This window comes from Lissotriton helveticus, chromosome 3_2, assembly GCF_964261635.1.
Source record: "Lissotriton helveticus chromosome 3_2, aLisHel1.1, whole genome shotgun sequence".
Taxonomy (NCBI): Eukaryota; Metazoa; Chordata; class Amphibia; order Caudata; family Salamandridae; genus Lissotriton; species Lissotriton helveticus.
The window spans coordinates 257877421-257902715 of NC_136062.1; the positions used below are offsets into that span (position 1 = coordinate 257877421).

A 25295-nucleotide genomic window follows, 5' to 3' on the forward strand; every position below is an offset into this window, starting at 1 on the left:
GGCCATGCACCAATGGTACACTCTTATCTGCCACACTCATGACCAGTATGGACAGTGCAGTACAAGCCACCTTCAGGCACACAGAACATGGTCAGAGGTATTGCAAGCATCGCTCACACACAAAAACACATATAGTACATGGATAGAAACAGAGCATGCTGTCTCCAGTTCTTTTTGTTGAAGAGACACTTGTCCTTCAGATGCAAGTGTTGCAACACTGGATACAAACATCAGTGGTGGGCACCACCATCCTCCTGCCAGCATAGAACTTGCCTATACGGCAAACAGGCATTGTATGATGGGCTGGTCTGAGAGATCACTGTGTGTGCCGTTTTTTAGCAGTTTATAGACCTGTTTTATGGTCTCCTGGATCGGATTTTGTTGTTGATTTCCCTGATATTACCACACACATTGCCTGTAACAAAAACAAATGAATGTAGTCTCTCATACCTTGCAAAAACCTTTAAAGCGTGTCTTTACAAGTTAAAAACTGGCCTGATTTCCAAATGTGGGCCATTTCCTTTATCGATCTGGTTCACAAATGGCACTTTTAGGGGCCGATTAGGATGGCGGACGGACCTGAGTCCGTTCGCCACCATAGAGTAGGAGGGAACCTCGGCATTGCCTGCGCAATTCCCTCCAGTGCAATTAGGATGTGACCGCCACCCTGGCGGTCACATCCTCTATTTTTACCATTGCGGCGGGTGCGGCTTCAAGCTGCATCCGCCGCAATGGTAAAAATTCATGCATTGCATTTGTATGCAGAAAGCGGCAGGCACCGTGCGGTGCCTGCCGATTTCTGCATACAAATGCAGGGGGGTACCATAGGTACCCCCCCATGTGCACCCCCCTTCACCCAGGGGGCCCGCAACAGGCCCCCGCAGTGAAGTTACACATGCTTTTCCACGGCGGAAAACCTGCCGCGGAAAAGCATTTTTTAAAGCCCTTCCTAATATGGCGGACGGTGTCTGAGAGACACCACCACCATATTAGAGCTTTTCCGCCGCGGTTGTAAGCCAACCGCGGCGGAAAAGCTGCGGATGGAAACCAGGACCCACCAGCCATCCTAATGTGGCGGTGGGTCTTTGGTGGGTCCGCTGCGGTTTTTCCGCATCCTCCGGGTCGGCGGTGGCGCCGGCCCGGAGGATGCGGAAAAACCACAATCGTAATAGGCCCCTAAGTTTGGTGCTCAGACTTTTTTTTGTCACAGTTCGACCCTGCCTCCTACACATATTCTAGCCACAACTATAGGTATCTGCCTACTTGTGGCTGGCTAACAGATCCTTATACTCGGATGCCGTCCAGCATTGTTGAATCTGTGGCCCACTAAACAAGCATTGGCAAAGCTGAACGTTTCGCCTATGCGAATTCTATTGACTTTGTTAATGTTTGTGTTTTTTTATATATTGCAGAGTAATTGAGCCGCTGTGCAATATAACTTAAAGTTAAAAAAAAAGAGGGCCATGCCGCAGATAGTAGGCGAAACCTATTGGCTTTGCTAATGCTTGACTTTACTCACCGTGGCACAGAGGTGTTTTACTATTTGCTTCCTTCCGCTCAAGTTACTCTAAAAAAATAACACTCACAACCAAAACACAAAACATGTATAGGGTGAAATGTGTCAGATATTAACGCCTTAACCGCGGCGGTTTTTCTGCCACGGTGCGGGTGTTCTATTAGGTGGGCGGGGATGCGTCGATCGTTGGCCGACGGCAGCACTAGCGAGGTAGTGCTCCTGTCGGCCAACGGCCGACGGCAGCACGCAAGGTGTTAATAAACATCTTTGAGAGATGTATAATTTTCTTGACAATGCCACATTTAAAATGGCACTGCCTATAATATTATTTGCATAACCCGAAGATTTTGTTAGAGTATACTGACTTGTTATGAAGACAAGCATTGGCAAAGCCACTACATTTCAGCATTGCCTGAGCTATTGGCCTTTTCATTGTGAATGTATATCAGCGATGTTGTCTAGCAGCACATCTGATGTTAAGCTTGGCTGAAAGTCACTGAAAGCCCAGAATCACAGTTTGTTGAGCAGACTCTGAATCTCTTCACCACTCATGTTGAGTTTATTGTCCTGCCCCTCCTAACACAAAAAAGCTCTCTGGCGTGGCCTGCACTGGGCGAATCATAGCTCCTTTTTCAGTAACTTTCAGCCATGCTAAACAGCTAGACAACATGGCTAAGAGACAGTCACATTGACAATGCTAATAGCACTTGCATTCCTGAGATCTATGGACTTTGCCAATGCATTTATTTATGTACACATGCATGCATTGTAGTGGTATGTGTGTAAGTGTACAAGGGAGGCAGCCTAACAACATAGGAACTCCTATGGAGTGCTTGAAAACAAAGAAAAATAGGCAAACAGTGAGCAGTGTAGAGAGACGTGCACTTGATCCAATCGCTATGGGAGGGCCAAAAAGAGTAGATAGAGTGATGTCCGTATGCCATGACGAATGGCATAAAAAAAATGAGAATGACAGTCGGAGATTGGTGGCCCACAAGCCCACTGATAGAACATAACACGTCTCTTCAAGACAGCAAATGTGATGTCTAGCTTAGCAGGGTGTTCATGTACAGCTGAGAACTAAAAAAAATAGATTCAGCACAGGCGAAACCTACTGGCTTTGCCAATGCTTGTTGTGTTTAAAAATGGGGAGGTTAAGTGATTAATCCGTAATCACAAAATTTGAAACTGAGGCCAAGGCTAGGGAGATGGTATGGGGTCCTTTCAGGAGAGGATGTGGTGTAAGGACCAGAGCTGCCAATTATGGAGCTGGTAAACCAGGTTCGAGTTTCGACGTCGGCTTAACATCCTTGATTTTATGCAATTCATTTAATCTTGCTGTGCCTACAAAAAAAAATGTGTCCTTGTGTAAAGTAACTGGTGCTAATGTAAAGCCCTCCAATACCTTCGGGTGGTGTTGCTGCTATATAAAACTGCACAAAAAAAGAACTAGTGCTTATGTTAAGCTCTTAAAAATCTTCGGGTGGTGTTGGCACAAAAAATTTGAAAAACAGAGGTGGTGGAGGAGGGAGGTCTGTGCAATTGAGTTCAGCAATGGGTGGGAGGTGGATAAACCAACCAACATAAAATGCAGGCACCAATGAGGAGAGTACGTTATTTGCCCATAAGCACAAAATGTGGAACTGAGGCCGAAGCTCAGGAGATGATGTAGCATAAGAGCCAGAGCTGCCGACTATGGTGCCGGGAAAACAGGTTTGAGTTTTGCATAGGCTTAACATTCTTGACTCAGGAGAAATCACTTAATCTCCCCAACCCTACAAAAATTAATGTGTCCTTGTGTAAAGCAACTGTTGCTAATGTAAAGTGTTCCACTACCTTCCAGTGATGTTTTCCACTATTTATTTTATTTATTTATGAAGTATTATAAAGTGCAAACAAGACAAAAATGTTAGTTTAAGTGTGCTGTACAACTTACAAGATAGCATCAATTATAGAGGGAGAAAAATATTGAATCATAGGTTGGAACCTGACGCTAAACTAAGAGAAAAAAACTTAAAATTAAACAAATTAAATAATATACAGTGTGAAAATATAATACAAAGAGACATAATCAAAACACCAGCAATTAAATCAAATTGACACAGATAGGAAGGAGATTTTTCAGTAGATTCATTTTTACTTTGTTTTTGAAAAGAGCGAATGAAGGGATGATCATGGCAGAAGAAAGTTAAAATTTTGGGGGGCAATTCTGGAGAAAGTTCTCTTATAAGTTTTCTTTTTGTGAAATTTTTGGGGTTCAATAGTATGGAGCATGAACTACGAGAAGCTCTGTTCCTTCCAGATAGAACCAGTTTCTGAGCCACGGAGTGTTGTGGTGGATGGCTTTGTACGTCAGGGATGCTATTTTGAGGTGGATCCTAGATTCGTAGGGTAGCCAGTTCAGAGAGTGGAGGGCCGGGTTGATGTGATCATTTTTCTTTATGCCTGTGATGAGCCATGCAGCGCATTGAAGGTAGCCCTCAGCAGTGCTAGTTTTATTTTCGGTAAGCCAACAAGGGTAGCAACCTCATAGTCCATTTTGGAAACCACGAGAGCCTGAACATGAGAGCCTGAACAGCCATCTTGAGATCTGCATTGGGCAGGAAAGGCTTTAGTTTTCTTAAAATGTGGTAATGGAAATTCGCTCCTCTTGTTGTGGAGCTTATGTCATTCAGCGTGGAGAGGTTGTTGTCTAGTGTTATCCCTAGGGATTTTGCTGAACCAACGATATGTGGGGTAAAGTTCAAGGCAGTGAGTAGTGGGAGTCAGTCTTTGTTGTTAGAGGTGTGGTTGGGTGACTAGATTAGTAGGAATTCGATTTTGAGGGCGTTAAGTTTGTGGCGGTTAAGAGTTAACCAGTGTTGAGTATTGTTCAAGATGTTATTGAGAGCGCTGATGTCATCAGCAGAGGTAATCTTCATATACAATTGCGAATCATCAGCGTACATATGGTACAAGCTGTTAGAGCATTTGAGGATTTCAATCAGGGGTTCCATGTGAAAATTAAACAGGGTGGAGGAAAGTGATGAAACTTGGGGAACGCCAATATGGACCGGCATGTGATATGTTATGATTGGTTAGAATTCGTTGAGATCTGTTTTCTAGAAATGAGCAGAACTATTTTTAAGACAAAATAAAACTGCACAAAAAAGTATCTGGTGCTTTTCTAGGGCACTCCAATAGGGGATCTGGGGGAAGAAGGAATATGTGCAACGGTAGTTCGGCGTGGGCCAACAGCAACCGACGGTTGATGGGCAACTAACAGCAAATGCGGGTTGCCACAGAAAGAGAAAGTGATTAAGTTTAGGGTAACCTTGTTAAATGTAGTTGCTGGTAACCTCGTTAAATGTAGTTACTGTTAATATAAAGTGCTCCAATACCTTTGGGTGGTGCTGGTGCTATATAGAACTGCATAAAAAAAGTAACTGGTGCTTAGGTAGAGTGCTCCAGTTCTTTTGGTTGGTGTTGGCGCTATATAAAATTTCACCCCAAAATATTTGAAAAAGCAGAGTTGTGGTCTGGGAGAGTATCTGTCTAATGGAGTTCAGTGGGGCAAGCAGGGAAGGGCGGGTGGTGGGCGGACAACCAACAGCAAATGCGGGCTGCCACGAGAAGTATAAGTGATTTGGCTGTAATCACTAAATATAGATCTGAGGCTGAGTCTAAGCAGACAAAGTGGTGTCCTCTTGGGAAAGGATGTGGCATACAGGCCAGAGCTGCTGACAGTGGATCTGGGAAACCGGATTTAAGTTGCGATGTTGGCTTAACATCCTTGATTGTGGACAAATCACTTAATCTCTATGTGCCTACAAAAGTGAATGTGCCCTTGTGTAAAGGAACTGTTGCTAATGTAAAGCACTCCAATACATACGGGTGGTGCGGTTGCCAAACATGATCAATCACAAAGCAAAAGTAGTGCCATAAAAGGAGGAGGAAAAGTTCAAAGGGAGTACTTGGTCCAAGCTCCACTGATAAGAAAACACACAAAGAGAAAGATGAACACAACATGTAATAACATGCTTCAAGCAACAGCAAACAAGGAATACAGAGTGATAAGCATACGAATAAATTTAGGGCAGACTATAAGCTTTTTAAAGATTTTTTCTTTAAATTCAAAAGACTTCGCAAGCTCAGCGCCAGCGATGTGAAGGCAAAACGTAAAAAGGGAGACAAAATTGTGCTGTAAAGATAGGGGTGAAGAAGGTATCGGCGGGAAGCTTGGCAAAAGGCACTGTTCATAGGAAGGTCATAATGCAATGCTGCCATGGTTCCTGCATGAATAATATGATCAATGGCGCTTTCATCAGCATTAGCCTTCAACCATATGGATAAACCTTATCCTAAAACACTGCACTCGCTTCAGCCACAGAAGTACCAAACATACTTGAAGAATATGTAACAATCTAAATATATATACATGTTACTCTTCACACTGTGTTGACGTTAAAAATATAGCAGTAATTTATATACATAATCATTGTGGCTATTTAAGTATCAGAGTTAGCTGCCACTCTTTATAGAAATAACTCTTGTAAATTGAAGTGACTTATTATTTGCTTTGAATCAAATCAGCTGAAGTGTATATATTACTCAGTATGTATTGTGAGTTACAGGTACTTCACCTGGCAGTCGATTTGTTAAGTGGGGAAGAAGTGACTCAGCGACCATCATTCATTAGTCTCTTTTCTTCTTTTCCAGTCTATAGCACCAACAGACTCTTCAAAACAATAACAGAACAAGAATCGACTTATCAGTGCCAAAGAAACCTCTCCCCTGATGTCTGAACACATGCTGGATGTCTGGCACACGCAAGTGAAAGTGAGTATTCAAAATTGTTTAAATAAGTATACAAAACTTGATTTATTTAAATTCAAGTTCCATAAAATGCAAAATAAAAACACATGTAGGAGTGTTAACCATAACATCAATTACAGATGTGAAATCACAATGTCAAGACATTTATCATGCAACAACTATAGCACTGAAAAATGTCCCCAATATTCCTTGCCCTAATTGTCGCTGTCACTATGGAGAAACAAATATTTATAGAATGGGGAGACTTAATATACAAGAGTACAAACTTGCACTGAAGAAAGGAGTGTTTTTTAATAGTAGAAAAATATACCTAATCTGTGGTTCTCACATATAGACGATTCCTTGCCCTAATTGTTGCTGTCACTATGACGAAGCAAATATTTATAGACTGAGTGGACTTAATATATAAGAGTACAGACTTGCATTTAGGAAAATAGTGTTTTTTCAATAGTAGAAAAATATACCTTGTATGTGGTTCTTCAAAAAAAGAACAGAAAATGCCTGCATGTAAGCTGTAGAGTGTTGACACATTTACAAGAGATAATATTACAAAAGGGTGCCTAGCCTAGGGGAAGCCTTAACACAAATTGTAATATATAAAATCTAAAGTGAAAGGAAAAAATGTCTAATATAGAAATTTCTTTCCCAAAGCAGATATTTTCCCACTTCCGCACAGAACTTCTGTAAGATGCAGAGTCTCATCCAGTTTCATACAATGATCTAATCTTAGACTATTATTATCTGGACTCTATGATATTGTTCTCAGAATATTGAAAGCTGATTTTCTGTTTCTTTTCCAAACATTTGCTATAAACATTGTGGCAGACATGTGTTTCTGTGGTGTCATCTGCGTATCACATGCCCACCAAATGCATTTATGCTCCATTCCATGGCCCTGTGATGCAGCATGCACACCACGGAAAGCAATCTGTTTGCCAGTATCGTCCCCAATATCTTATAATGTAAATTGAGGATAGATAATGGCCTGTATGATCGCACATTAGATAGGTCACATCTTGGCTTTGTCAGTACAACTATTGGTGCTTCTCTTAGGAATTCTGGGAGCCTGGGTACCGCTCTCACCACCTCATAAGCCTGTAGCATTTTTGGTATGACTTGTACTCTGTATCTTGAGTAAAAGTCCATGGGTAGACCATACGCTCCCAGAGTTGTATTTCTTACATCTGGGCTATGGTTGTGCTGACTTCTTGGACTTGCAGGGGCTCCTCAAGCTCATTGAATTGAAATGTATTAATTTGGGAGATAGTAATATTCGAATAAGCAGTCTGTAGCGGACCGCGGGCTCTTTACCTACAGAGCACATTAGTAATTGACAAAGGCAGCATGTCTGCCTACTTGAGTATTGGCTGTCGCCGTCTGCAAATCTGATGTGCCTTATCATGGGTGCACTGTTTCACCTCTAAACAACAATGCCAACATAGGTCCAGCTCTCTCCCCATGTACTCCCTATGGCTAAACTTCCCTATCGTGTCGCTCCGTTCATTGTGTGTGCATCGAAGTTCTCGTAGTCGCCACCTCAGTGCAGTCTGTGTTGGTGACACAGTTTCCCATGGGCACATTTCATGTTCAGTGTCTGTGATGTTTTTGACTGAAGTCTGTTTATCGCCCCATGTGATGTTAATGCAGTGCCGCAATTTACTACTTTGAAGACCTCTCATTCTGTGGGACTGGATGCAGTTAATCCCTCATTTTAATTAAAATATTGTACTGTGTGTCCCTAAAGCTTCTCAGAAGGGTGTATCATGCAGAGTCTCAGTTTGGAGCTTTCAGTTTGGAATTTGTACTCACCCCCTGCCTCATTAGAGCACCATTTTTAATAGGCACTGTTCTGAAATAATTTTTGCAAGGTACGATGTATCCAGTATTCATGAGCACAGTGTGATACTATAGAAGAACAGATCCAGACATGTGTTGAATGTTGAGAACTGGGGAGTAGAATAATTTTCTTTGAGGGTAGGATGCAACATCCTCCACACAGCATGTGCTCATCTGCATTGTATCCAATGTTGAAAATGTTGTGTCATTCTATGGCATGTAACTATCGCCATGGGTGATAGTTTGTTACCTCTTCATCAGGGACACAATTAAAATTCCCTCACAAGAGACAAAGCACCTGTGGAATATATAGTCACCCTTGTGTCAGCTGATCAGGAACATCTGAGTAATTGGTGTTTGGAGCGTAAATTGCCATTAGCCTCAATGGTTCTCTATTTAGTTGTCTTTCTATCACTACATATCTACATGGTGGGTCTACTCTGTTGGTCTCCACCACAAATGGGACATCCAGTGAAATCCAGATTATTATGCCCTGTGTGAATGGTGTACCATAAATCTGACCCCTCCATCTCCTACATAGCTCCTGTAGTTTTGGTTGCACCAAGCTCAATTTGTTCTATGTCAGCATATTGTGTTTCAGAATTAGAGTCTCTGTAGTTCTTCGATCTTGTGCTGATATTGGAAGTGTCTTGCTCAATCTTGGCCCGATGGGTCTCTGAGAGGCATAAACCCTGCCGCTTCCTGTGTATAGGTCCCACTGACTGCTACAAAATAATGCATGATTCCCTCCACGGGCCTAGGTTTTGCTACAAGGTCACACGCCTCAACACGTCCCTGTGTGCCATTTACTCCAATCTACATTGTGCCACAACCATGATTTTAATAACATAAACATCAACATTCCCAACTCCCTTCCCCCACATGGCATTCAGTGTAAGCTCTGCCATCAAGTGCAGTACATACATACATAAACATTCAACATTCGATAAAGTGTTTTATGTTCAATTTCTATAATTTTAGGGGGTGTTTTATAGGTGTTATGAAGCCCCTTTAGAGAAGTCCCCAATGTGGACATGCAACACCGTGAAACTCTTACGGCACAGTCAATAGCTGCCATCCCAAGCCACCACACCTGCATGTACTAGTTGGGATCAGTGTTGAGGACACCCACTCTGTCTATATCATCCGACAAACAGAGTGTTTGTATCGAGCCTTCACGACTCACCGCTCCATACCTTTAGGACCTATTGGGGCCTGAGTCAAAGTCTTATCCATGGTCAGATGTCGAGACATCTGAAGGGTTTCTATTGAGTTCTAATTCATGAGCTACCACTTGCACCCTTGCAATGGCTGGCTGATCTTCGGTGGGCGACTCTTTGGTTTACTATTTCACATCTTCCATGTGGCTCACCTGCAGGCGGCATCTCTACTCCATTTGAGTGCAGCAAAGCCCAAAGCACCTCTAGAGTTTGTAAAAAACTTGACTTGTCACCCTCCACCACTCGTAGCTTAGCAGGGAAGAGAACTGCATCAGCCGCGGGCCGTGGAGGGAGTTACGGTGGGGCAGGGAGGCGGAGGGGCGAGGTGGAGGGTGCTAAAAACAGGCATATGGATCTTTGCAGGTAAGTACACAATTTAATTAATAAAACGAAATTCCTAGTGCGCACAGCATTGCTTTTTGCCATGCAGTGCGCGCTACGAATTTCGTTTTATTAATTAAATTGTGTACTTACCTGCAATGATCCATATGCCTGTTTTTAGCACCCTCCACCCCGCCCCTCCCCCTCCCCGCCTCCCTGCCCCACCGTAACTCCCTCCACGGCCCGCGGCTGAACTGCATATTTCAAGCCCATGAGGCACAACTGTTGCTGTGTAGTCTGGGCAGGCCGTGATTACCATGACTTCAAACTGACAGTGGCCCTTGGTTCTGAATAGTTACAAAATAAGGTCCGTATCTCTGTAGTTGAGCATGCACGCAATAAATGAAGAGGTTGTCTTGGGATAGCACATTGTCTTTCAATTGGGGCCTTGCCTACTAAGATGGCAAAGCCAAACTGGGAACAAAAATGGGCTCAGGCACCAAATAAAAGTGGCCCCCCCATTAGTGAGCAAAAGTCACCTACGATTCCAAATCTGGGAAGTTTTGAATTAGGAAGGTAGGGGAGAGTGCATGTACTTGTACTTGATACAAGCAATATTTGTGGCAATATCTGGAAAACCAATAGTAAAAACTGGGCCACCAAACCCAAAACCAGGCCCACAATCAGCCCAAAAAATGGCCTACATGCTGACCAGTCACACCAGCCCATCAGGCACTGCCTGATTGCCCTATCGGCCAATCCTTCACTATAAGATGGTGTTCATCAGGTTCTGCTCAAGAAAGAGTACCATATTTGGGCCCTCAGCACATTTGGAAAACCCCATGAATCACATGTTGTTGCATCTAGATCTCCCTTCAGAGTCTTCTGCTTGCAATTGTAATTCTGCTGTGTGCTCTGTAGCCTCCTTGATCATGCAGTCAACGGCAGCACTAACAGTCCAAATGGGGTTGAAACCTGGGTGTGGTTGGGTCCAGGCCTCGACAGGTATCCCTATTCCTGTGAGGTCCACTTACTGCTTCCACCTGGAATGCTCACCAGGGGTGTGCTTAACAAGGAGGCTGATGGGGTCACATCCTACCCTGGTCATGGCTCACTGTAGCTTTGGGGCTCTTTTAACATCAGTAGCGCATTGCTCTTGCCTCGGGCTGTGTTTGTATGGCAGTGGCTTGCTAGGAGGTACCTGCGAGCACTGTTCTCCTCGGGCCGCACCCCTCTGCTGGATCCTCTTCCACTTCAGGTTGTGTTTTGTTGGCAACATCTTACCTGGCAGTTCTTGTGAGGGCTGCAACTCCACACGGGGGCCAACAGGGTCACATTCCACCCTTGCACTGGCCCTCCTGACAGTTGTGATGTTTGTCTCCCATTTCGGGTTGTGTTTGTTGGTGGAGGCTCATCAGGTGGCTCTTGTGAGCGCCTCTCTTCTCAGGCTGTGACACTCTGCCCAATGTTCTCACGCTTGCTAGCTACACTTCAGTTGTGGCAGCCCGCAATAGGCGTGGCGGAGGGTTAATCTGCAGGAATGCAGGAGGTGGTGAGCAGGATTATTCAGAATTATGATGAGTTATATCGGGCCTCGCTCAGATATCAGTTTGATGCATTTGGTATGGCCGCCATCTTGTCCCCGCCCTCCACACTACAGTCACACAAAGTACGATTCTGGTCTGTCAATCTATATATTTATATTTGTTTGAAGTTGATGTTATGTTATGAGTTTTTGTAAAGTGCACTATTGCCTGCGAGGGTATACTGGCGCTCAATGTATGCGCTGTGAGCTCCATGTACTTCAACTGGCTGACTCTTTGTTAAGACACGGACTGTTGAGGTGCCACATAGTAACAGCAGAGGAAATGTAAACATTCTATCAACTGAAATCCCTTTTTTATGTTTGACATTGAAATTATGAAATATGGCTTCATTTCTGTTTGTAAAAAGAACATTGTTGCAGCATCTGATTGTACCGAGGCTACTGCAGCTGGCATTCACAGTCAAATTGCTTCACTGCATTAGAGGTTTCTGCTTCTTAAATGAATCATCTTACATAATTTACTAGCCTCTAAGGGTGCAAATGTTTCTATTGATTGTTCTGAAAATGATTTTACAAATTCTGGAGCAAGATGCCAGACTTGCATCACATTATTTGTTATTAGTGCATGTAAGAACCATTTGCACAAAATTATATAAGAATAGTTTGAAGCCCTGTTTGTGTTCAGTTACTTTATCAGACCAGTATCTACATAAAAACTCACATTGTCCTGGCATCACTTTCGCCTGACTGTGTAGCATTGGAACTGACTACTTTGAGTGTTGAGGGCAAACCCTTGGATCAGTTTTGTAAGGAGGTCACATTTAGCCCTCTTTATAGTGTGGCCCATCAGTGTGTCAGGTGTGCTTGGCAACAGTATTCACCAAGCCCATCGGTATTAAAAAAAATTATTTCACATGGGCGTTTACGCTGTTAAAAGCAGCCTAAAACTCCATATGAATTGCTGGGAGACATTATGCAGGGTCTGTGCAAAATACATATTTCCACATGCTTTTCCCCAAAAACTTGTATACCCATTTATTTCCAGGTCTCCAGATTTACCGATATCTCACATAATGATAAATCCACGGTGGGGAAATACAGAGATTTCACTTATTTATTCATTTTATTTATTTAATGAGTTTTATATAGCGCTGGCTAGACCCGTAGGTATCAGAGCGCTTTACAATAGGTTACACCAGAGCGAGTTTGCAAGTTACAAGTTTAAATAAGTTACATAATGATAACATATGGAAACGCCAGTCAAAGAACAGTAACGTGAAAGACAGTTACATGGAAATTAACGGGAGGTGGGAAAATCAAAAAGGGGGAGGGAAGGTAAAGGGGGCAAAAGTAGTGTAATGAGAGAGGTTGGGTGATACGAGGGGATGAAGAAAAGGCAAATCAGAAAAAGGTTTGAGGATCGTCAAGGGGGAACACGAGAAAAGAGTAAAGGATGAAGGTTCGACAATATGGCGGGTCTGGGTCGGGGGAAAACGGCATAGAACATCAACAAAATGGCAGGCAGGGCAAAAGATAAAAAGTCATGAAGTCCATGAAAGTGACCCCGGAAGCGTGAATTAAAGTGCAAAAAAAAGAAGTCAAGTGGGGTATGTAGTTCAAAGACAAAGTCAGGGAGGAAGGGAGAGGAGGCGTGTAGGTTCGGGTACATTGGGGCAACGTAACTTGTAATGAAGACTAGTTAACTGCTATTTAATAGTTCAAATTACAACAACCACAAAGCTATGAGTTTCTAAATTTGGCGCTAATGGTAATGGCAGCCTAAGGAGTTATCTAAATTTTTACGTGAGAAAACTGAAAATAGCGCTGGTAAATAGATTCATTTTTGATTGGACACTGACATTCGTTTGCTGTTAGAAATGGGGTTCCTGGTTAGCTGAGGTATGCACCCAGGCCAGGCCAGAACCACCAAACTAATCAGGGTAAGTGAAGTATACACTAAAAGTTTACCTGTGCTTGCCCTTGGCACAGAGCAGTCAGGATAAACTAAAGAGGCAATGTGTAAAGTAGTTGTGCAACACAACAAATAGTAATGCAGTGAAAACACCACAAAAAGACTCCAAATAAAAACACCACAAAAAGACTCCAAGCAGAGTTAGAGAAATAGTATGTCCTTTACTCTTTAACCTGTTCCATGCTGATGACGGAACCGCTCCGTCATCAGCTACGGGTGCGCTGTGCTGATGACGGAGCGGTTCCGTCATGGCCCGCCCAGCTCGATAGAACGCTCATGCGCGGCGCGAATTCCGCGCATGCGCTGAGGGTTCTATTGAGCGGGGCGGGCCGTGACGGAACCGCTCCGTCACGAGCACAGCTCAACCGACGCTGGTGACGGAGCGGTTCCGTCACCAGCATGCGGCCGCCGCCCCGCCCCCTTAGCACTGCGGCGGAATAGCCGCCGCAGTAAAGGGGTTAAAACAAGACCAAAAAGACAAAAATACCATTAGGAATGCAAGATATGTACTTTGCAAAAGTATAACGATAACCACAGAGTTTAAATCAAACGTAATTAGTAGGTTTCACTGGCGCAGAGCACGGGGTAGATCGATAGCTATATCTCCTCAAATGTCCTTCATGCCATGGGATCCAACTGGCACCAGAATAGAGGTACCCAGGCATGTCTCTCGGGACAGATGCAATTAAGGGATGCCTGCCCCTACTATAGCGCGTAGGTCAGCTATACTGAACATCATGGTTCCCGGGAGCACACAGTAGTTTCGGCGGCAAGGTTGCCCGCCTCGGGTACAGGGACCAGTGTTTGTTTCCGTTTGGCGTCTTCATTGCCCTTGCATCATGTGAGGAAAGTAAGGTAGGGCTCGGATGAGATGGGTGTGATGCTCTGTTCTTGATCTGGATTCCGCCGACATAGGCGTTGCCCTGGCAACGCTTTGAGAGGGGAATACGGCAACCGTGAGTGGCACACTGTTTCTCTTTCCGAACTCCACTGCCACTCGGAATGAAATGCGGCTTCTGGAATCCAAGGAGCCCCAAGCACAGACTTTAACTGCAGATCATGGCTAGCGATGGTCGTGGTGCATGGAGTCACTGCTTTTGAAAGTGTTAAGCGGCAATCTTTGCGAGGCTCAGCTGTGGACTCAGAGATGGCAGAGCCCGGTAGCCGTGTAAATGAAAATGAAGTTGTGATTTTGGCAGGTTACCTTTTGTCTGTATTTTCTGTTATGACAACTGCATCCACCTAGGCAAGAGGCAGCAAGCAGCAGGGCAACACAGAAACACAAGAAACAAAGTGATAGTGGCTCCTTCAGCACAGCAATCAGCAGGCAGCAGGCCACCACAGCAAAGCAGTTACCAGAGTGGCGATTACTCCTGCAGCTCAGCTCCTGTTTCTGGCAGTCCCTCAGGTCTCAAATGTGAACTGAGTACATGGTGTAAGAAGTCCAGTACTTACATACATTTTAGCCTTTTAATTACGGAGACTTCAAAGAAAGGCCTTTGTAGTGCACAAGACCCTGCCCTTCCATGGCTCCAGACTCACAACACGGGGGTATGCAGCCCTTTGTGTGGAGACAGAACCTAACCCTTTCAGGTAGAAGTGTCAGCCCCTCCCACACATCCTGCTCAAGCAGACCCATTATCACACACCTATACTGCCTTTTTGTGTCTGTCTAAAGGGAATGCTGGAAGCCAGCTGTCACCCAAAGCAGATGTGTATTCTAGAGACAGGCAGAAGGCATTAACAGTTTTGAGTAAGAAAATGCCATCTTCTAAAAGAGGCATTTTTCGACCTGCAATTTAGAAACCAACTTCATTAAAAGATATATTTTTTAATTGAGTTCAGAGACACCAAACTTACTTATCCTGTCTTTTCCCAATTGAAAGTTACCTTGCCAAAGGGCGCAAGGCAGCTCCAATGTTACCCTATTACTACCAATTATTTCACTGCCTGGACATGTAAAACTTAAAAGTACTTGTCCTACCTTTTAAGTACACTGCACTGTCCATGGTCTGTCCAGGGCATACTCTAGGCGTGATCTATATGTAATTAAAGGAAGGTTTGGGGTCTGGCAAGTAGGTGAACTTACCAGATCGAAATGGCAGTTTAAAGCTGCACACACAGGATCTTCAGTGGCAGACCTGAGACATGGTTAAAGGGCTACTCATGTGGGTGGCACCACCAGTGCTGCAGGCACAGGAGTACAAAAGGGGGTGGTGATGGACGGAGCATCTGAACCAATCAAACACTCAAACCCAGTAAAAAGATCTTGGTTTAATCCATCACAGTTCTTTAGCCCACTCTGCCACCCCAGTTCAGACATGGCCATATGCAAATCAGTCTGACCCTGTGCCTCATGGGAACAGTCCAGCCGGAACTGCCAAGTCATGCCTTCCCTGGACCGGAAACAAGCTTCCTAGGACCGGTTTCTGGCATTTCAGCCGTTTTCAGCTAGGCTTGCTTGAAACCAGTGGCAAAGTGAGCAAGGGACTCACATCTGAGAGAGTGAGACGGGTATGCTCAGAAGTGAGTCCCGTGCTCTCCATGCCACTGGAATCAAGCTATCCAGGCTGTTGAGGGCTGAAAGCCCGAAACCGGTCCTTGGATGCTTGATTCCAGTCCAGGGAGGACCTGGCTTGGCAGTTCGGGCTGGACTGTTCCCATGGGGCACAGGGTCAAGACTGATTTGCATATGGCTTGGTTCAAACTGAAAAGGCACGGTGAGCAAATAAACGATGGATTAAGGCCCGGATCTCTGTACTGAGGTGAATGTATGACATTGTTCTGTATTCTGTCCATCACCTGTTGTCTCTGCATTTGTCGCCCACGAGTAGCATTTGATTTATAGGCCCTGGGCACAGGTAATGCACTTTACTGAGGACTTAAAAGTAAACCAAATATGCAAATCATGGATAAACCAATCAGATTTTAGGTGCAGAGCACATGCACTTTAGCACTGGTCAGCAGTATTAAAGAGCTCAGAGTCCTAAAGCCATCAAAAACGAAGCTCAATCAGGAGGTCAGAATGCAAACAATGGACTAGATGATATTGTTCAAATCTGACTGCTTCAGTGCCAAGCAGAGAAATATTTAGGCAATTGCCAAACTAATAAGTAGCAAGCAAGTGAAGATCCACCAGTTCTCTTGATTTGGCAGTTGTGTTTTTTTTTAACATAGGTAGGACTTTCTTTGGATTATTCATGTGTAGGCAGTCTTTTGTTGGGAGCTGGAAGTTATTTAATTTGCCAGCCAGAACGTTTTTAGCAGTTAATGTAGTTCAACATCTAATAGGGCAGCTAGGAAAAGAAAGAAGAGTGATGGCTTACCACATCACCCCTAAGTATGCAGACCCTGGGTTGATCAATAATTAACTCTGGAACTCAAAAATGTGGGCGTTCATACTTAGAAACATTTTGGGAAGTCAGGATTGTTTCAGCAGGGCAAAGCAGCAAGCTGACTCTGACCGGCAGTTAGACGTTGGAGTCTGTGGCTCACAGGCTGTCCGGTGGCAACCTCTGGCTCTTTTTGCAAAAAGTTCAGAAAAGTTTCGAAGTGTTCAGTTTTGCGATTTTGAAGGGAAGAAAGAATATACTCTAACATCAGCCAAGGTCCAGAAAAGTGTGTGCACTACTTGGGTGTTAGGACTAAGTCTCCCAGAAGCCACCATCAGGGTCAACGGCAACTGCGGTTGAAGCTGGTCAGCTGGTCTCAGCAGAGATTTGAGCTTCCTGCAGCTTGGAGCTGAGCTGGAGGCACACCAAATAGCCCTTGGAGTTCACTCTTTTGTCGTGGATACAAGTTAGGGAACAGGTCCAGCCCTTGGGGTTTCTCTCCACAGGTTCAACAGCAGGAGCAGACCTTCAACTGTGATCCACAGGTGTTCTATAGAGGGTATTAAGGGTGCCACATTCATGCCCAGTTCCAGCCTGTGAAAGGGTGAGGGAGGGACACCTGCCTGTGCCTTACCCAATGGGGTAAAAGTTCCCCGGGATGTCCCTACGCTCTTTTGCAGCACGTCCCATGTGTTTTACTCTAATCTATCCCAAAAGTACATATAAACAATATGACAGATCCCTTTTGTCTTGTTCAGAACTCTCTGGTACCACCCAAAGTCACTGGTCACTTAAAACGTCTCTCACTGGGAATAGTACCCAGTTGCCTATCCGGACAAATAAGGGGCAGGCCAAGGTGTGAGTTACAACTGCTTGTGACAGGGTAGGCACCTTTTACATCTTAATTAAGTTCCTGGGCACAGCCCAGGTGGTCATCCCATCAGGGAGGAAAACATCTCCACACATCAAGCCTTTTGACTACTGTCTGGCAACAATACAGATCTCACCAAAGGTGAGCCATTAACTGTCCGCCAGGACTCAACACTGGCAGAAAGGCACAAATGGATCAGGCAGGAAAATGACAACTTTTCTAAAAGTGGAATTTTCAAAATAGTAATTTAAAGTCTGACTTGACAACTAGATTGACTTTTAAATTACTATTGATTTGAGTCTTTGAATCATTGTTCTAGCCATTCCCATACTGCAGTTATGCACTGCAAGATGTTATAATGCAACTCATTGCTTTTCTATGGGAGAGCTAGACTTGCCACAATAAAAATCGACTTTTTACCTTTTTTCGCTGCCAGGACATGTACAATATAAATTTACACCACGGTCCACTAGTGACTTTTATAATAGAGTACACTGATACTATACACTGGGGACATAGGAGTGAGTTAAATGTGCTAATAGGGATTTTTAACAATTTAACAGGTGTTTAGGGGTTGGCGCACATTCGCTGCTATCTGGCTAACAGCATCAGTCAAAATAATGGAGGTGATCATGAAAAAAGGTATTTTCACCCAGCCTCTTTATCCTTAGCCAGAACCAATTCAAAACTTGTCAAGGTAGATTTAATATGTGTGATAACTTGATTATTCGGTTGGACAGAAATGCTGTTTTAGGCCCTGGGTTACCACTGGTAAATACCAGTACCCACAGTGCTCCTTAGTTCCTGCTCGCCAACGTAGAATTCTGGGTCCCTTGAGTTACAGTGGGCGTAGGTACAGTTTATTTTCTTGAGATCGAAAAGGGAAGACATAGAGGGAGGAGCCCAAAATTCCCTTTAACAATATCTGTTTTTCTTTTTCTTTTTCAAGGCTCAGCCTAGACAGGCTAGGCATCACTTACATCATTGAAGGCAGGAGTCTTATTCTCTCATCTCTGGCTGTAATGGAATACCATGTTTGAAGAAAATAAGTGACATGTATGTCAACGTTGTATTTTTCTCCCTGCTCTACTTCACATTGCTAGTGCCTGAAAGAGCAGACATCTAATGAAATCTGCATGGATATTTGTAGGTAATTTATTGTGACACTTGACAGAGATATCTGTAAAGCAGCATTTGGCCTGGGGGTCAGTAGTATAAATGACTACACACTCATTTATTTTGCAAAACATTGTATGACTCAGGGCACAATGAGAGGGATGGTCACACATATACACACGACACATAGATATGGCCACATCAGCCATGCACCAAACAGCTGTGCATTGAAATCATTAGTTCAGGAGTTAAATCTTCGCCATTGTAAAAAGCGTACAATCTAATTTTCTCTGAACGTGTGTGTGTTCTGTGTGTGCACGCACGCATGATAGGCACACTTATTCCAAGCAAATTCTCTTTAGGAAGCTTTCAGTAGAATTTGATTAGAAATTATTCAAGTTCAAGTTGTCGGAGATCATGATGAGTCTGAGACATAGCACGTCTTTGTGCCCCAAGCATAAAGGGCAGGCTCCAAGAGCAGTGCAGTTCTTTTGCTAGCAGTGTTTATGTCTGCCGTTGGGAGTACCTCTGTGTTCAATACTTGATAGACAGAAAACATAAATTTGAACCTTATATAAAAAAACAATACATTGCTGTGATAACTTTCACTTACTACCTATGACTTTCTGGGAAATAAGGATGAAATAATCTGTTTTTGGATGCTACATTTGTGACCTGGATAGCATTTTATAAAAACTGTGATAGTGAAGTAGCTGCTTCAGTTTCTACAGTTTAGAATGTATGACTAGGCCTGGGCTGTAAACTGCGCTCTGTTTGCAGAGTTTGCAGAGTTTTCCGCACACCGTGCTCCATGGATCATGTGGAGTTCCGAAAATTGCAGAGGAGTTTTTTCCTTGCTTGCCAATGTAGAGTTCGCGAGTGATGAAAATCGGCCTACTGGCGAGATTTCTCAACACACCCGGTCGGATTTCTCAACGTTTGCGGTCACGGATAGTCACGTTGAGAAACCTTCTGTTTGCATTGACAAAGCTGCTGCTCGCGTACTAAATTTACCCGAGCAGCAGAAAAGAAGCAGCTTCATCTTGCGCTACGCATGGTGCTGTTCAAGCTGATTTTACTGCACGGGACAAACACCAGGCGCTGAAACTCAACACTAACGATGTGACCAAACTCACTCTGCAGCTTGCGGAACTCCAAGTAGCGCAGCAGATTTTTTGGGTCACTTCGCGGAGTTCGGCATTGCGGACAATAAACCAAATCTACTGTAGCCATGCATTGGCTGGAGGCGAGACACAATATTTCACAACTACAGTTCACCGTTTTGGAAGCAGTGAGACCCAAAGCTGGAACTGATCCTCAAAAAATGTTGTCAAGGGCTGAATTCTTTTGGACTAAGAAATTACATTCGATGCAACCAACAGGGTTAAATGACAGATTTGAGTACAGTTGTTTTCTGTGATTACAGAGTACACTCTGATTTGTGTTTTTCAGTTGTTTTTATCATTTTTTTTTCATATTTTCAGTGTAATTTTGTTAACATTTCTGGCACCAGCATTACCGTGCGATTGAAGTAGTTGTCATACTTACAGATGTGGAGATTGTTTGTTTAACTTCTCTACACAGTTTAGGAGTTGGCACACTTCCACCATCATAGCTTAAAGAGACAGGACGTTATGCTGTTAGCGCATGTTATTTTGCTATTTTAGACTCTGTTTTCACTTTATGGTTTCACTTTTTTATCACAGTTGGGATCTGTATTTTGATTAGATGTTCCCTTTCGGAACACTTGCATGTAGCACTATTTACCCGTTTTCCTTGCACCCAACTTCATTTGTTGACATTAAGACTGATGCTACCGCTTTAAGCATTACGCGGCTAGAACGCATCTATCCACACGTCACTTCCTGGTATGAACACTTTCTTGGTTTCAGGAGGAGAACCAATGTGTATCTGGTTTGCTGCTAGTATGTTCCTTTGTGCCGGTAATAGCTTTTAAGCCACCTCGATGCATGTTGCTGATTGTACTTTCACCGCACACAGCTTATGCCACGTTTATGTCGTATTGAGCAGTTATTGGCCTGTAAACTGATACGGAAGCCAGATGGTTTCTTGTCCTCTTATTATTTATTGATCAGCTTTCGGCCTGCAAAGCCACATGGGAGTTTGAAGGGCTCTTGTTATCTTCTTCACTGCACAGCATCACATCTTGTAAGAGTCTTCAGATTGTTCCTGACACTCATGATATTTAAGGCTTTTTTAGCTTTTGATTCACAGAGTACTCGCTTGCAGCACGTTACTTAGCCGCGCGCTTATATGAATGTTGTACTGCTCACAGGCACGTAATCACGGGCAATACTTAGTTTTTGTTTCACGCAAAGCTTTGGATTTGTGCACTATCACTCCACATCATGTATACCATTTTTAGAAATGTAACTAGTTTTGGGACGATATAGTGTCCAAACTCTTGTTCTTTTGTTTTGTAGAACCTGTATCAGGACCCCTGATGAAGGGTCGTGATATCGACCCAGAATGCATTGGGTTGTGAACACAACATGATTTCAATGGGTATGGAACCGACTTATCATCATTTCCTATGAATAAGGAATGAATTTTAAGAATAAATTCTTCATGAAAACAATGAAGACTCATTCTTATTGAGCAGGAATTTTTGAGTGCACAACATTTGATATAAACCGGAGGAAAGCAATTTACTGTTGCTTTAGTTGTGCTCCCGCCAGTGAGAAGGTGCTCCTCTAACAGTCTTGTATACAGCATGTATATATGCCCCTATGTGGTCAGTTCACAGGTTAGCTTTAGCTCCTCCCTTTGTAAAAGCAAGAGTGATCTATAAGAAGTGTAGATTATTCTTTATGGTATCGGTGCTGGAACAATATTCGGGGTGGGGGTGTGACATCAATGTTAACCATTACAGAAAATGGGGTTTCCCAGTGGTTATGCCCACGCAATTGGATTCCATGCACACCAACCAGGGGGGTACTCAGAAGCCCCTTCCCATCCTCTGGGTTGCCCCTACCTGTCCTGATGAAGACCTGCACGGCTAAGGTCTAACTTACCTGCATGGGTCCAAGTCGGGTCGAAACGTCGACGCCCCCTTTTAAATACGGCCTGGACCTCCTTTCTACATGCCCAACATGCAACAAGGGAATGTCTATAACTCAATAGAAAATTGTAATACAATTATTGGTTGAACTGCATCCTTGGCCAGGCCAATTAGGACGGTGATTGACAACCACTTACTAGAGCACTACTTTTCTTTGCACGTTCCCTCTCTTGGAGCGACCCTCACCAATATAACAATATCTGTCTAGTAAATTCATTACGCCACTTGCAATGACAATAAATTGCTTGTGGATTCAGAATCTGGTCTGTTGCGCCATCAATGTTAAGTCACAGCAGTCATATGGATTGTGAAAAAGTAAAACATGACACAAAGAACAAGTGAAGCAAATGAGCCACACCCCTTTAGAGCGAGAGTGGTAAGAGTGTGGCATGTGGCCTTGGTGCATTTTGGAGCATACTGTCGCAAATATAGTACAAAAGCATGGTGATATCTCACTGTCCCATACAGGCAGCACATTTCCATTGAAATGGTCACTAAAATTTCACAGACATGAAATTTTAAAACTGATGATAATGTGTGGGAATAGGAGTACAGTGAATATTTGTCATTGTTTCATCACCAACTAAAGTGTCTTGATGTGTTTTAATCCTATTAAAATATGTATTTCCATAGTACTTCAGAATTATAAAGGAAAGTTTTTATTTGTGCTTTCTTAACTGTTGATACATTTTGAAATATTCATATAGTTCAAATTTTGTTATGTATAAGAACTTAAAATTAACACCCTACAACCTTTCCTCTGACACTCAGCAAGATTGTCAGACAGTTCACTTTACAAAATCCTCTCACTTTGCAGTAGGAGAAAGAAATGTGAACACCAATCTCTATGTTAAAAGAATAAGCAGCTGTTTGTCGGAAGACAAAGCTTATCATTTAACCTCTGTAACAAAATAAAAACAAAACTTAAAGGCATATTGCATGAAATTGTGTTATTTCTTGAGAGGAGTGGAAGCCCCACTCAAATAATAAAGACAATACTTGTCATGATGAAACATAAAAAGTCACTAAAACCCACTGGTAGCTTGGCACAAAATCAGTAAGGATTTATACAGAAGCAATGTGTACAGTATTTATGCAGCACACTGACAGTAATAAGGTGAAAAACCAGCACAAGAAAATCCCACACTAATTTAGAAAAATAAAGTAACAAGTTATAAATAAAATGACACCTAAACAAAGTACACCCAAGCAGTAAAACTGGAGTTATGAATTTTTAAAGTTTTTAGTGCCTAAAAGATTAAAGCACCAATCACAGGTATGTGGTCATTAAAGACCAGGGATAAAGTCAAAAGTTAACGTTGACTGCAGTGGAGCGAGTGTCAGATACAAGGGCTGGATTGGGCCTGGTCTTGGCTTTCCTTTGAACTTACAATAGATTTCTGAAAAATTTCAGCAGGACAAAACTGGAAAAAAGCCATAAGTGGAGGTAGGTGGATTTCCAGGCCCGAGGATGTTGTCATCATCGATGGAATGCTGGTCATCATCAAGCCTGTTGGAGATTTTTAGAAATTTTTCTTTAAAGTTTTTCTGGAGCTTTGATTGTCCAGTGGGACAAGGCTGCTGGCTGTAGCCAAAGAGGGCTCCACAGGGCCAGATACCACTGCTGGGAGGTTCTGCTGAGGAGGATTTGTTTCTGCAGAGAAAAACATATCAGGAACTGCCACGAAGTTAGTCCGAATATGGATTAACCTTGATGAGATTGACTCATATATAGATAGGTCCCGGTCTCCTGTTGGTTCTTCAGGCAGTTTTTGGTGAAAGATTTTTTTTATGTCCCAGATGTCTCCAGGACTACACCAAGGAGCACCACTTGAGGAGGGGTTAGGACACTCCAGCTAAGGCCAGCAGCACGGTTCGAGGCCTCATGAGCTTGTTATGCCCCAACAATTCACACAGGAGGGCAGCCAACTGGCGTTTGGAGTGACTTTGGTAGTCTTGGTTTCGAGGATCAGGTCCAGTTCTCCATCAGGCAGCAGGGCAGCACGACAATTCATTCAGCAGCAGGGCAGTCCTTCTGGATACTGGGCAGTCCTTCTTCTGCATCTTCCATAGGTCCAGGTGTGTGCTGAAGAATGGTTTGTGAGGTCCAACAGTTATACTTGGTGCCAACCTTTGTGAGGGGGGAGGGCATTGTGCTACAGCCCCACAGCTGGTTCTGGACAAAACAAGCCCTTTGAAGTGCAAGTGGAGTATCGTAGAGGTCCACCCCTAGTCATCCTTGCAAGATGGCCTATCCTGCACGTACCTCGTCCCCTTTGTGCCAGTGTCTGGGAGCAATACACAACGCCAAGCACAGAGATTTTCGCAGTCAAGGGACCCAGGATACTGGCACAAGGTACAAAATTGTTAGGACAAGAACATTGCAACTTTCTAAGACAGGCATTTTCAGAACTGTGACTTATAATCTGACTTTACTATTAAGAGGATTTTAAATGTATAGTTCATTTGAGAACTAAACAACCTATGCCTATCTGCTGCTAATCTCAACTGAGCCCTTATTAAATGTAATACGGTAACCCAGTGTTAGATTATGGAATGAGATAGTCCTTCCCACAGTGAAAAACAGAGTTTTTCACTGCTAGAACATGTAAAACGTAAGTACACATGTCCTTTTTTTAAAATGCTGTACACCCTACCTTATACCGTGGTAGGGAATAACTTAGGGGTGATGGAAACACATTAAAAAGGAAGATCAAGGCCTGGTAAAAGGTTAATTTTGCCCGGTCAAACTGACAGTGTATAACTGTATAACAGGCCAAAGTTGGCAGGCTTGAGACATGTTTTAAAGGGGTACTGGAGAGGGTGGCACAATGAGTGCAGCAGGCCCACTAATAGCATTTAATTTACAGGCCCCGGGGAACAATTGGTACCATATACTAAGGACTCACAGGTAAATTAATTATGTCAATCAGGGGTAAGCTAATTTTACCATGTTTTAGGGAGAGAGCCCAAGCACCCTGGCACTGTCTAGCAGTAGCAAAGTGCAACAATAATTAAATATGCGATAACAGCAGCGCTGAGGCAAAACTTTTTGGTAGTTACCAACCTGGGGGGTCAGGTCTAACACATCTTCTTTGTTTATTTACCTCCAAAACTCTGTTACTTCACCCCAACACCCCGGTTTCCAAAGCCTATGCTTTAGAATGCATTTTCTGTGTGAAAAAGCAATGCACGAGAGACAAATACATCTCCGTAGCATTGGGATACAGAATACCACAGCCTACAACAATTATTGGGGGATTGGGGTGATGTGTGCGCATGCTTGCGGTGGGCATGAACATCTGGGAAGAAAGATTGCCCTGTGATGCAGCAAACCAACTCTGGACAGCTGCCTAAGGCAACACTTGCTGTGGAAGCATCAAGTTGCCCAGAAAAGCAACATGAGTTGCTTAGGAGGGCAATGGATGAATGTCAGTTTACCTACAGCTCTGTGCATCCTTGCACTAGCCCTGCTTGAAAGAGCAGGCGTATATATGATGACATCTTGAAATACCAGTTGAACAACCTTCTGTCATTAGAAAGAAGGCACAATTGGGAGTGGTAGGTAGGAATCTGAGTGCTCTCCTGGATGGTTCTTTCCTGAATTTGACAGGCTCAGTGACTTCTGTATTTCCGTGACTTCTGAAGTGTCCCAGTCCTCCCTCTTA

The 25295-nt window shown here is 43.5% G+C and overlaps 2 long non-coding RNA genes across 2 annotated transcripts in view; one reads left to right on the forward strand and one right to left on the reverse strand.

Annotated features, from left to right (window-relative positions):
• LOC144826286 (uncharacterized) overlaps positions 1-6334 on the forward strand; it is a 485735-nt gene extending 479401 nt beyond the window's left edge. The window contains exon 3 of the long non-coding RNA XR_013609760.1: positions 6215-6334. This is a non-coding gene — a long non-coding RNA (uncharacterized LOC144826286). The remainder of the gene's footprint in view (positions 1-6214) is intronic.
• LOC144826287 (uncharacterized) overlaps positions 1-25295 on the reverse strand; it is a 195781-nt gene that overhangs the window by 151058 nt on the left and 19428 nt on the right. The window lies entirely within an intron of this gene.